The sequence below is a fragment of the Primulina huaijiensis genome, chromosome 2, assembly GCF_012295235.1.
Source record: "Primulina huaijiensis isolate GDHJ02 chromosome 2, ASM1229523v2, whole genome shotgun sequence".
NCBI lineage: Eukaryota > Viridiplantae > Streptophyta > Magnoliopsida > Lamiales > Gesneriaceae > Primulina > Primulina huaijiensis.
In genome coordinates this window covers 7,161,546-7,176,303 of record NC_133307.1, presented here as the reverse complement: position 1 = coordinate 7,176,303, position 14,758 = coordinate 7,161,546, and positions in this window count along the sequence as shown.

Here is a 14,758-nt window from a genome sequence, read left to right as displayed (position 1 = left end):
AATTGTTTTCTACTTTGACTTCCGCAAATGCTTGCGAAAGTCTTTTATAATCCATTATCATCTCATTCAGTGGATTGATCATATCGTCTCGTGCGAATTCATCGGAAGTGAAATCGAATAGCTTATCAAGTTGGATTCCAGATCTTCATTGGCCATTAGACACTTAACTGAATCATCATCACTATCACTGGAGTTATCTGAGCCGGTGGTTTCTGAGTCTCTCTTGGCTCACTTGCTCTTACTTTCTTCTGTCATCAACGCATTATATTATCTCTTTCTTCTAAATGAATTCTTCTCGTCTTTGGTTTTTCTTTTATCAGATGATTTTTTGTGATCCTTCTTTGGTCTAGTCCAATCGGCAATGTTTTGCCACAATTAAAACAAGCTTGATTATTTGTTTTAGTTGTTCTTTTATAAAAGTTTTGAAGGTTAGAATGATTCGTCCTCATGAATTTCCCAAAATTTTGGACAAATAGTGACATGGCATCATTGCTCAGTTGTTTTGCTGACTTGGATAGGGATTCGAATCTTCTGTTGTGACAAGGACTTTTGTAACTAGTGGAACATATGGTTCTTCTTCATTTCTGGTTCCCAGCTCGAATTCATAGGCCTTTAGGTAAGCAAACAGATCGTGTAACTCGAGTTTTTTCAGATCCTTTGACTCCCTCATGGCTATGGTCTTGACGTCCCACTCTCTACATCAGGCTCTCATCACTTTAAGTGCAACCTCCCTATTGTTGTAGTCCTTTCCTAGAGTCATCGGCTCGATTATTATGTTGATGAACCTTTTATCAAATTCGTTCATTGTTTCTCCGGTCTTCATCTTGACATTATCAAATTTGAATGGTCATTGTCAGCTTGTTCTCATTCGTTTGATCATTTTCTTCACAAAGTTGGGTCAGTTTTTCTCAGATTTCTTTAGCAATTGAACATGTTTTAATAGTTGAACATATTTTTATCTAATGTCCTATAAAGGATATCTTTTGCAACGTTGTCCAGATATTTTTTCTTTTTGTCATCAGCTGTCCATTCCATCCCGAGTTTCTCTTCCATTTGAGGAGCACCATCTGTTACAACAATGAGTGTATTTTCTTTCATAATCTTCATTGGTTCATCCATGATGACATACCACATGTCATTGTCTTGAGCTGATTGATCAAGCAAAACTTGCACAGTGGAATCCTTACTAAAAATATGATTTTGTATGCTCAAAAATTAATCGCAAATGCACGATGTCAAGTAATAGTATAATGTACGTGAGTACGACTATCGCTCCACTGAAGACTGTATTTGACAATTATTATTTTCAGTTATTTAATCTTTAGTAACTAAATTTGATTGATTGTTTTAGTACTACTATGCTCAAATAAATATGCAAATAAAATGATTCAAGGATTAAATAATGAGATATAATATCTAGGATGGTTGATTAAAAACTCAATGAGAAATGAATTTGTTGGGAATTTTAGTTCACCTACCCCTCGTTAAATAATTAATTCGTTCGATAGTGATTGTATGCTTCCGACAGGATTTCCTATTCAATTGAACACACTCTCTCGAGCTATGCCAAACTAATTCTACTCAGTGGAGTAATTAAATGTCTTTAATTATTTATCAAGAGTGAATCGCATGTCGATCTATGAAATCCCCTAGTTTTCGCCCTATCGGACTATGACTATCGGCGTGTATCCAATTTCATATATCTATGTAAATTGTAGATCCACAAACTATGCTACTCGTTCCTATCACAAGCTATTCTCTCGAACTCACTCGCAATCTAAAAACGTTGTTAAATTTAGCTACGCCCCAACAACACAATGAAAAACAGTAGCACATTCAAGAACAAAGCAACAATCGAAATATAAATCAATTAGATCAAAGTTTGGGGTAGGATCCCTTAAATCCCAACAAATATTTTGCTTTAGCTACTAGAATTCATGGTAGAAATAAAGACAACACAATGTTTAAATGATAAAAACTAGATCAGAAATACTATGCGTGACGAAAGTGCGAGGAACGACGCCCGGAAAATCTCCGAATCTCAAACTCCAAGCGCAAAGTCCTCTCCAAGGCTTGTGGTGGCTGATGAATTCTGTCTGAATGCCCTCAAAAACGTCCCCCAAACCTCTTCATATCATCCATATCCCGAAAATAAGGTAAGGAATCGGACAAGAAATCTTCCCAAAAATAGGTGGCGCTCGGGCGGTAAAATATTACCGCTCGAGTGCCACATCCTCTATAATCTGCTTGGGTAGTGCGGCAATCGCGCTCGCGCGGTAGAATATTACCGCCCGAGTGCCAAGTATTCTGTATGTTTCTTCGGAAGGCAAATCTCGCGCCTGGACGGTAGAATATTACCACCTGAGCGCCACACTTTCTGGAAATTGGCTGCGCGAATCACTTCTCGCGCCCGAGCGGTAAATTTCTGCCGCTCGGACGCCAGTCTTTCTGTCCATTCTTACACATTTTGCTCCGATTTCAGTTTTTCGGTCATTTTTCCTGCAAATTCACCACACCCAAGTGAGACACGATCACATGCATATGCTTACTTTGAAACGAACAAAATGTAAATGAAATGTACGCATGCACAATGCAAAACACTCACAAAACTAATGCAGTAAAACACGTAAAAACCGTACATATCACTGATAGATGTGTCTGCATTCAGATTTTTCAATCATCTTATTATTCTTTTGAAAACATATGGATTTTGTTAAAGAAGGCCATTTAATATATTAGAAATTTAGACATTGGAATAAATCGCTCTGATACCAATTATTAGGATCGAAGATAACATTTTAAAGGGGAAATGAATTAACTGTTGTGTAAATTATGTCAAATAATGCTAAGCTTGAGCTGTGTTAACAATTCAAGACAATATTCCAAGAAGGCTGAGTAATTTGAGCAACTAAAAACATGTTTAAAGTGCGAAAAATGCTCAGATTACTTAGTGAGTATGATATAAGAGTCTACAACTCGATTTACTTTAGTTCAACTATCAGCACAAATAATATACTTAGCATCTCAAGTAAATAGTAGTAAATAAAGAGGAAAGAAGTTGTTTATGAAAATTCGAAGATTTTCTCCTCTTCTGTCACGCCCCGTGTCCGAAGCGTCGGTGACATCCGGTATTGTTTAACAATTATTTTGAAAACAATAAAGCCTCGTATCAAATCAAACCAGTCTTTTTCATAATTAAAGTATTGTCTTACAATGACAATGAAATAAAATACATCAAAGTTGCGAAGAGCGGAAAACTAAACAAAAGGGGATAAGTTGACTCTTGCTCTTGATCATCGATCACCAACCCCAGAAAGCTTCCTGCTCCTCCTCATTTATTTGCTCTTCATTCTTATCTGAAATTGAAAGTGGGGTGAGTGTTTTGGGAAACACTCAGCAAGTGGGGGTTGATCGATTCCAAAGATACATATAGGACTTAGTTTTTTTTTAAAACGTCCTTTTAATAGGCTTTCAAAACTTAATATTCTTAACTTATCATGACAGAAGCGAATCGAATAAATGACAGAATTTATCAGATGATTCATAGCAATTCAGAAACAGATAAACTCAATTCAGAACAGAACAGAACAGAACAGAACAGATCGGACATAACACTGTTACTCATCTCATTACCATGGTCAAATTGTCCCCAATATGTTAGTACTCTAAGGGGTGAGGCCAGAACATGGTTTTATACCCACCAATGGTGGCCAGAACAGAACTACAATTCTCGTCCCATTTCAAATTCGAATCGTAACACTGCAACAGAATTCAGAAGTAACAGACAGAATTTTTTAGCTATTCAGATTTCAGAGTTATTCATACAGACACAGCGGAACCAAGAATTTCGAAACTTAGAAGAGAACACATAATCGATCGAAATTTAAAATAGAACACACTGACATTTTCGAAAAACAGACACACCAACATGCATGTCACGTTATTTATATCAAAGTTTAAAATAGAAACAAATACTTAACCAAAAACCCACTTACCGTATTTTGAAGGAAATTTCTTATTGAAAATTGGACAGCACTTCGACGCTATTTCAACAACTGTGATCTCTAATTGAGCAGCACTTCGATTATAACTTCGAGTAGACTGAGTCGTGATTTCGACAGCACTTCGACTTCGACTTCTCCTTGCCTTGGACGAATTTTGGAGAGTTTTTGTGGAAGGGGGTGGCCGAAATTTTGTAGGGTTTTTGATGGATTTTTGGAGTGTATTTGGCATGAGAATTGAAGTGCTATTTATAGAGGAATCCTAGTCCTTTCCACTAGCCTTGGCAAAAATCTTGGCCTCCAAGATTAGTCATTATTGTGTTTCAAATCTCCATGCATTCTTCAAGTTCAAGACTAACCATAATTGTGGTCCAAAATCCCATGCAAGCTTCAAGAGTCACCTTGATTTTCTAAAGGGTCACTCCTTGCATCATTATTATGTCCTAGCTCTTAGCTCCTCCCGCAGCTCCTTCATGGGTTAACTCAAAGGTTATTTCTTGCACATTTAATTTGTCCAAACTCTTGGCTCATCTTGTAGCTCCCTTTTTGTTCTTGTTAGGACAAGATTGGTTGAGCTGCTTTGAGCTGACGAATTGAGTCCTTGAGCTGGGGTTTTATTCCTCCCGTGACAGTACTTCAATGGATGCAGTTACTTCTAGCTTGGCCTCCCGCTGAGCTAAACCCCGAGCTTTGAAGTTATTCTCTCGAGCTAAATTTACTGAAAATTTAAGCTAATATTCAAGTTGTTTAGTTGTAACGAAAAATTGTCGAACTTATTTTAAGTTAACTTTCAAGTTCATATCACTTACTTGATTTGCTTTGGATCGGAAAATCTCGGGTTCTCACATCCCTCCCTCCTTATTGAAAGTTTCGTCCTCGAAACTTGCGTTAGCTTGATCTTTCGAATAGATGAGGGTACTGAGATCGCATTTTCTCTTCGAGTTTCCAAGTTGCCTCCCTTTCCGTGTGATTTGACAACTGTACCTTGACATAAGGTATTGTCCGATTTCTCAACACTTGGTCTTTTGAGTCCACTATTCGGGTAGGGACTTCTTCGTATTTGAGTTCTTCATTGAGGTTTCCCTCGATCATCAGTGGTGCAACTTTGAGTATATGACTCGGATCTGGGACATACTTCCTCAGCTGGGAGATGTGGAAAACGTTATGTATTCTGGACATATCAGGTGGTAATGCTAATCGGTAGGCTAAGGTTCCTACCTATTCCAGTATCTCGAACGGTCCCACATATCTCGGGTTCAATTTTCTGGATTTACTTAATCGAACTACTCCCTTCATAGGAGAGATCTTGACATAAGCCTTTTCGCCAATCTCTAATTCAAACGGTCTTCTTCTCAAATAGGCCCAACTCTTTTGTCTATCTTGGGCTGCCTTAAGTCTTTCTTTGATCACAGCTACATTGTCAACGGTTATTTGCACAAGTTCTGGTCCAGTAACAGCTTTTTTTCCAACTTCGTCCCAATATAGAGGCGACCTACACTTTCTTCCATACAAAGCCTCATACGGAGCCATCTTGATGCTACTGTGATAGCTATTGTTATAGGCGAATTCGATCAGGGGTAACTGTTCACTCCAATTTCCGGAAAAATCCAGCGCACATGCCCGCAACATATCCTCGAGGGTCTGAATTGTCCTTTCGGTTTGGCCATCAGTCTGGGGATGATAGACCGTGCTGAGAGTAATCTTGGTTCCCATAGCCTTTTGGAATTTCTTCCAAAATCTTGATACAAATCTTGGATCTCTATCAGACAGTATACTTGTCGGGACTCCGTGTAATCTCACTATGTTGTCCATATACAAGGTAGCGAGCTTATCCAGGTTATATGTCATCCGCACTGGTAAGAAATGTGCAGACTTGGTCAATCTGTCAACGATTGCCCAGATACCATCGTGACCCTACCTGGATCTTGGTAGCCCTACAACGCAATCCATGGAGATGTTATCCCACTTCCACTCCGGTATTTCCAATGGTTGTAAAAGTCCTCCAGGTATTTGATGTTCTGCCTTGACTTGTTGACAGGTTAGGCATTTGGAAACAAAGACAGCTACGTCTTTCTTCATTCCGTTCCACCAGTAATTATTTTTTAAATCTCTATACATTTTGGTAATCCTTGGATACACCGAAAATCTTGATTTATGTGCCTCGGCCATTACCTCCTCTCGAATTCCATCGATATTTGGCACATACAATCGTCCTTTCATCCAGAGTATCCCATTATCATCTATTTGAAATTCTGGAATTCTTCCTTCTCGTATTTGTTCTCCAATTTTAAGGATGGAGGTGTCTTGACTCTGCTTTAATTTGATGGTTTCTCGTAGTCCTGGTCGTGCTGATAATGAAGATAAGCTTACTCTTCCAAAATTTCTTCGACTCAATGCATCAGCCACCTTATTCGCCTTTCCTGGATGATAATTGATTACCAAATCATAATCCTCTAGAAGTTCCATCCACCTTCTTTGCCTCATGTTTAATTCTTTCTGGGTGAAAATATACTTGAGGCTCTGGTGATCGGTAAACACATCACATTTTACTCCATAAAGGTAGTGCCTCCAGATTTTAAGTGCAAACACAACTGCAGCTGACTAAAGGTCATGAGTGTGGTAATTCTGCTCATACGGTTTCAATTGTCGAGAGGCATACGCAATTACCCGACCCTCTTGCATAAGCACACACCCTAATCCTTCCTTGGAAGCATCACTGTACATAGTGAAATTTTTACCATCCTCGGGAAGAACTAGTACTGGTGTGGATGCGAGTTTCGTCTTCAGGGTTTCAAAACTTCTTTCACAAGCTTCATTCCAAATGAACTTCGAGTTTTTCTGAGTAAGTTTGGTGAGTGGAATGTCTATCGAAGAAAATCCTTTCACAAATTTTCTATAATAGCCAGCTAATCCAAGAAAACTTCTCACCTCGGTTACAGTTTTCAGTTGAGGCCAATCCCTAATTGCCTCTACTTTCTTAGGATCTACTGACACTCCAAATTCTGAGATTATATGGCCTAAGAACGCCACACTCTTTAACCAGAATTTACACTTCTTGAATTTGGCATATAGTTCCTTTTCTCGCAGCGTTTGCAACGTGAGACACAAATGTTCCTTGTGTTCTTCCTCACTTGGTGAATATACCAAGATATCATCTATAAAAACGACCACGAACTTGTCGAGATATGGTTTGAACACTCAGTTCATAAGGTCCATGAATGCTGCAGGAGCATTTGTTAGACCAAATGGCATTACCGTGCATTCGTAATGTCCATATCTTGTCCTAAAAGCAGTCTTAGGTATATCCTCAGTTTTGACCTTCAATTGATGATAACCAGATCTCATATCGAGCTTTGAGAAAACCTTAGCTCCTTTTAACTGGTCAAAAAGATCATCTATTCTCGGGAGTAGGTACTTATTCTTTATGGTTATCTTGTTCAACTCCCGATAATCAATACATAGCCTCATGCTCCTGTCTTTTTTCTTTACAAATAGCACTGGAGCTCCCCACGGGGATACACTTGGGCGAATCTGCTTCTTGTCTAATAATTCCTGGAGTTGTTCCTTTAACTCCTTTAATTCTGCTGGAGCCATTGGGTATGGTGCCTTTGAGATTGGTGCAGCACCAGGGACCAAATTGATTTCAAATTCTACTTCCCTATCAGGTATCTTCCTCGGTAATTCCTCAGGGAAAACATCTGGAAATTCTTGAACAATTGGAATATCGTCTAACTTTAGGATTTCTCCCACGTTGACCTCATTGATTACTGCTAGATAAATCTCTTCACCTCCTTTTATGGCCTTCCAGGCTTGTGAGGCAGATAGTAGAGATTTTCGTTCTTTGGATTTTCCGTGGTATATGACTTCCTCTTTGTTCGAAGTCTGAAGTCTAATATCTTTCCTTTGGCAGTCTACCATAGCATGGTTTTTAGCCAACCAGTCCATTCCAAGAATGATGTCAAACTCAACCATATAGAGTTGAATCAATTCCGCTTTGAAAGTTTGATTGCTGATACAAATTTTACAGTTTCGATACACTTTGTGTGATTCAATTACTTTACTCGTCGGTGTTGCCACTCTTAAGGGTTCACTAAGAGTATCATGTTTAAGTTTAAGCTTTTTAGCAAATCTTCTAGACACAAATGAATGTGTGGCACCACAATCAAACAAAGCATATGCAGGCATTTCATTGAGTAAAATGGTATCTGCCACCACTTCATTGGTGTTATCAGCTTCCTCTTGGGTGATTGCATAAACCCGAGCATTAGTCTTGTTTTCATGTTGTTTGCTTGGCCCCGCCCCTTTTTCCTTGTTGTCCGGACAATCCTTAATTCTATGACCCACCTTTTCGCACCTAAAACAAGCACCTGTCTTCCGATAGTATTCTCCAACATGTTTATGTCGACATGTATCGTACCACTTTCCTTCGGTGTGGCCAGCACTGTTAAAACTTCCTCTTGGAGGTCCACTTGAATGATTAGGCTTCTTAAACTTGGGACCATTTTGAGTAGTTTGGTTGGCCAACGGTCGCTTACTCCTGTTTTCTTCCTCACGGTGTTTGATATATGTTTCTGCGCTCATTGCAGCGCCCATCAAATCCGCAAAGCTGTTTGGCTTGAATACTGCCAATGCCGACTGAATGCGACTGTTGAGTCCCTTCTTGAAACGATGCATTTTTAACGTTTCATCCGACATGATCGTTGAGACATAGGTTCCCAGATCGTTGAATCGTGAAGTGTACTCCATTACTGACATGTCTGGAGCTTGTTTGAAGCTTTCAAATTCACCCAACTTCTGGAGTCTAAATTCAGCTGGATAGTATTGTTTCAAAAACTCTCTTTTAAAATCTGCCATGTGATCTCTTCCACTTCTGTCAAAGATGGCGACACAGTTTCCCACCATTTCCTAGCCCGGTCTTCCAAAAACGGTGTTACAACCTCCACTCTCAGTTCTTCAGGTATCTCCAGTAAATGCAATTGTGCTTCGACATTCTTGAGCCAGTTGTGACTGACTTCCGGGTCTGGGTTTCCATCGAAGGTTAGAACTCGATTCCTTCTTAGAGATTCATAATGGTATTTAATTCCACGTGGTTGTGGTTCTTGAGGTGGTTGGATGGCGTTAGCTAATGGGTTCACGAATCCTTGCAACGTCGCAGCTACGATAGTGGCTATTTCCATCATATCTTCTTGACTGAGGTTTACTCTCTGAGGTGGTGGTGGATTTTCATTTTGATTGGCTTACTTTCTCAGTGATTTCTTGATCTGCGATCTGTTCCTCCAGACGGCGTTGTGTTTTGAGAAGGCTATCGTCCCGGATTTTGAGGGTAAAAATCCTATCATGAGCTTTGTTTAACTCTTGCTTGGTGATTTCGTGTCGACGTTCCGACTCTAGATGATAAGCGGCATAACGTCTTACGTCCTCGCGTAGTTTCTTCTCTTCCTCTCTGGCCTCACGAAGATCCTCCGTCATGCATACATTATTCCCGTCTAACTGGAAATTATCTCTTTCGAGTTTCTCATTTTTTTTCTTTCAGTGTTTTAATTTCTGACTCTTTTTCCTGAAATTGATTTTGAAGTTCATTTATAATGCGTTGAAGATCCATGTTGTTTTCCTAAAATAAAAACAATTTTATACATAAGATACTCATCAAATTTTTAAATATGCAATAGAAGGATAATAGAAAGTTTCAAAATAATTTGGTACACATAGTATTTTCTTAGTCACAAATTTTATTACAACCCAGATATTATAATGCTAATCTAATCGAACATCTCTCCGCCATCGCTGTCACTGGCGCTGTCATCTCCGGCCACCTCCATCGGTGCTACCTTCTCTTCCTCCATGTTCTCTATCACCAAATGCAGGTAATTATTCTGATCTTGAAGTCTGTCCATAGTGCCATGAAGCTTCGAAATGTACCGATCCTGTCTGGCGTTGTACTCCTCCTGGCGCTGACGGGCCTAAGCAGCACGTCCTCGCTCTATTTCCACTCTATCCAATAAATCCCTGTTAAGTGCAGCTAAGCGCGTGATGCGAGCGGAATCGGTCTGTATCTGCATCAGCTGGCTCTCCGCCAAGTCCAGATGATGAGTCAATCGTTGTACATAGGTCTCCAGTATGAGTCTACTCTCAATAATCTCCCGTTTCTCCAACTTTTCTCTAGCCAGTTGCGCCTTTAGGGTCGCAATTTCTCTAGTCTGATTGTCAATCGTGAGCTGGCGCATGCGAAGGGCAGCCTGAGCACGGGTACGTGGAGCAACCATTTCCTAGGATAAAATCGAAGGCAAAGCATCAGAGTCGTATAAAAGAAAGAAAGGCACAAATAATAGAAACAAAGTGGTCGTGGAAAAATTTTGATACTAAGAATTGCCAAGCGATTGAAGGGATAGATTTCTGGAGTCTATTCGAAATTTAAGAATCAGATGAAAGTTGGATTTCAAGAACAGATGAAAGTTGGACTCAAATTGGGATGTACTGGCTTTTGTCAAAATTTGACTTCGCCAAATTTTGTCTATCAAAATCCCAGCGGGATTATGATCCTGGTTGCTCTGATACCACTAAAATGTCACGTCCCGTGTCCGAAGCGTCGGTGACATCCGGCATTGTTTAACAATTATTTTGAAAACAATAAAGCCTCGTATCAAATCAAACCAGTCTTTTTCGTAATTAAAGTATTGTCTTACAATGACAATGAAATAAAATACATCAAAGTTGCGAAAAGCGGAAAACTAAACAAAAGGGGATAACTTGACTCTTGCTCTTGATCATCGATCACCAACCCCAGAAATCTTCCCGCTCCTTCTCATTTATTTGCTCTTCATTCTTATCTGAAATTGTAAGGGGGGTGAGTGTTTTGGGAAACACTCAGCAAGTGGGGGTCGATCGATTCCAAAGATACATATAGGACTTAGTTTTTTTTTTTTAAACGTCCTTTTAATAGGCTTTCAAAACTTAATATTCTTAACTTATCATGACATAAGCGAATCGAATAAATGACAGAATTTATCAGATGATTCATAGCAATTCAGAAACAGATCAACTCAATTCAGAACAGAACAGAACAGATCGGACAGAACACTGTTACTCATCTCATTTCCATGGTCAAATTGTCCCCGATATGTTAGTCCTCTAAGGGGTGAGGCCATAACATGGTTTTATACCCACCAATGGGGGCCAGAACAGAACATCGTTTTATACCCACCAATGGGGGCCAGAACAGAACTACAATTCTCGTCCCATTTCAAATTCGAATCGTAACAGTGCAACAGAATTCAGAAGTAACAGACAGAATTTTTTAGCTATTCAGATTTCAGAGTTATTCATACAGACACAGCGGAACCAAGAATTTCGAAACTTAGAAGAGAACACATAATCGATCGAAATTTAAAATAGAACACACTGACATTTTCGAAAAAAAGACACACCAACATGCATGTCACGTTATTTATATCAAAGTTTAAAATAGAAACAAATACTTAACCAAAAACCCACTTACCGTATTTTGAAGGAAATTTCTTGTTGAAAATTGGACAGCACTTCGACGCTATTTCAACAACTGTGATCTCTAATTGAGCAGCACTTCGATTATAACTTCGAGTAGACTGAGTCGTGATTTCGACAGCACTTCGACTTCGACTTCTCCTTGCCTTGGACGAATTTTGGAGAGTTTTTGTGGAAGGGGGTGGCCGAAATTTTGTAGGGTTTTTGATGGATTTTTGGAGTGTATTTGGCATGAGAATTGAAGTGCTATTTATAGAGGAATCCTAGTCCTTTCCACTAGCCTTGGCAAAAATCTTGGCCTCCAAGATTAGTCATTATTGTGTTTCAAATCTCCATGCATTCTTCAAGTTCAAGACTAACCATAATTGTGGTCCAAAATCCCATGCAAGCTTCAAGAGTCACCTTGATTTTCTAAAGGATCACTCCTTGCATCATTATTATGTCCTAGCTCTTAGCTCCTCCCGCAGCTCCTTCATGGGTTAACTCAAAGGTTATTTCTTGTACATTTAATTTGTCCAAACTCTTGGCTCATCTTGTAGCTCCCTTTTTGTTCTTGTTAGGACAAGATTGGTTGAGCTGCTTTGAACTGACGAATTGAGTCCTTGAGCTGGGGTTTTATTCCTCCNTCCTTTAGAAAATCAAGGTGACTCTTGAAGCTTGCATGGGATTTTGGACCACAATTATGGTTAGTCTTGAACTTGAAGAATGCATGGAGATTTGAAACACAATAATGACTAATCTTGGAGGCCAAGATTTCTGCCAAGGCTAGTGGAAAGGACTAGGATTCCTCTATAAATAGCACTTCAATTCTCATGCCAAATACACTCCAAAAATCCANTACGGTGATTGAAAGCAATATGTCCATTATGTTGGATAATAGTACATATGATCATTGAAAAACAAATTCGACAGTTGAAGCTCTTCAACTATAAATATGAAGACTCGAGAACTTCAAACAACTCTCTTGAACTGTCGCACATCTGCCTATCTGTTTTCTCAAAAGATTTATGAGCACACTTAAGCAAACATAATTTCAAGTTGTTCAAATAACACAAATATCAGAATATATTTTATTTGAGGATCATTATATGCTACTTTACCAACTCAAGTCTTCAAGCTGGCCGTTGGGTTATTTTTATATTGTTTTCTGGCGAACCAAGGGTTCTTAAATATCCACACCTTGTAAAGTGATTACTAAAAATTCCAACTTAGGCAGTGATAAGTCCTAGCTGAAGTGAGTTTTTACAAATCGTTGTAAAACCAAAGTCTTTTAGTGAATCTTCCTAAGTGGAAGAAGTGGTGACGTAGAAGTGTTATATCTGAATATCTATAAAAATATCGATCTCATTTCATGACGTACTTAACATTCTTGAATATTATTTTCAAGTTGTTTCTTTTAACTATCGATTGCATTTTATAGTTCATCACTAGTAAAGTCGGACTGCTTCTCCACTTATTCACTTTTCGGTGGTCCAACAAAGCCAGTTGTTCGAAAATATTTCTTAACAGTTTAAAAGCACTTAAGTGCGATTCAAAGTTTTTAAATTTATAAGAGTTTATTCACCCCCTCTAATCTTTAATATGATCTCAAAAATATATACTTTTTGAAAAATAAAAAATGAGAAAAGCCTATAATCATAAATTGGTCCCACAAACTTTTTATTGTGTTTATTTTATTTATTAATTTGAATAAAATAAAAAAATTCTTATCATTATTTTTAAGGATTATATATGAGTTCAGCCCAGTGCCCATCGAAAATGATGACAAATTGAGACATTAGACATAAAAATGTAAAAATCATGGGGATGAAAGCGAGTGAGAAAAGAAATACAACAAATTGACGATATAATGGTTTTTTCTTTGACACAATTGGGGTGAGAATTTCCTATCTAAATGTAAATTAATTAAGAGAATGTTTGTAATCACTAAACAAAAATGTGATTTTGCATTTTAAACTTTTAAAAACAGGTTTTTCATGTTTTTAAACCCAAATTTTATTTATATTTAATTAAAATCTCAAAGATAATCTCATGTTGATTCTGATTTTTAAAAGTCGATTATGATAAATTAGTAAATAAATGAACATTTTTTTATCACTTTTATCATCAATATTTTTTTTTATCTAATCCAAAATTATTTTTTACATTCATTCAAATAAATAAAGAGATATATGTGTTCTCTAATCCAAAGTTATTTTTTGCAGCGTCTTCTGTCAATGGCAGCAGATGCTGGCAACATGATGCAGGGGCGCATTGCCCCAAGCAGCCTTTCTTTCTTCTTCTTTTTTTTTTTTTCCTTTTAATATTTTTAATTTATCTATTATAATTTGCACAAGAATTTGTAAATAGGTGATAAAATGCTAAATCGAACTTGAACTTATTGGAAGACTCAGCTATTTAATACTTGGCTACATTTAAGAAAAAATATTTTATATGCACCAAATGATTTTTTTATGCACATATGTTAATATCGAAAATAAATTTAGAGAGAGGGATAAATTTGTTTCAAATAATTTTGGTTGTGTTAGAAATACCGAATTTTGTTATTGTCATTTGGGTTCTCTACAAGTCAATCAGTGTGAACTTATGCGAAAATAGGTTTATTGAAACTGGTTGAACAAATGTCTCAACAAGAAGGTGAGTAAGGGAAGTAGACTGAAAAGTAAATAAACAAAATGTTGTTTCTGGATGTTCGGAAATTTTAAAACTCATGTGTCACCATTTCTTTAACAGAAGGTTTGTACTAAAAGACTTTGGTAATTATAAGTAATTTGAAATCACCCACTTCAGTATGACTTAAGACTGCTTAACTAAAACTCTTAGTAAAACTTCAATCTAAATACTTTGACCAGTAAAATTTCTTATTCTTAATTACAAAGATTTCAAAGAGAAATTATAAGGACAAATTTGATCATCAGAATGATCAGACAATGATATATTAGCGTATGCTTGTTATTTCAGTTTTACTCTCAAAAATCCTTACAAAAGTTTTACAGAGAACCTCAGTTTGCTTTTATAATCCAAATATAGAAGGTGTGACTAACTAACTTATAGCTTATTCATCTGATCTCTTTATAACTTTAATATACAACGGTAATTTTTTCAAAATATATCGGTTTCCAAGTGCATATGAAGTTGTTGCTATGTCATCGTACTTTCCGATATATTATGGTAGTGTGCCGAAACCTGACATTCTGTGTAAAGTTTAGTGACTGTTAGTATACAATTATCTCTCTCCCAATAACAAATTATATATA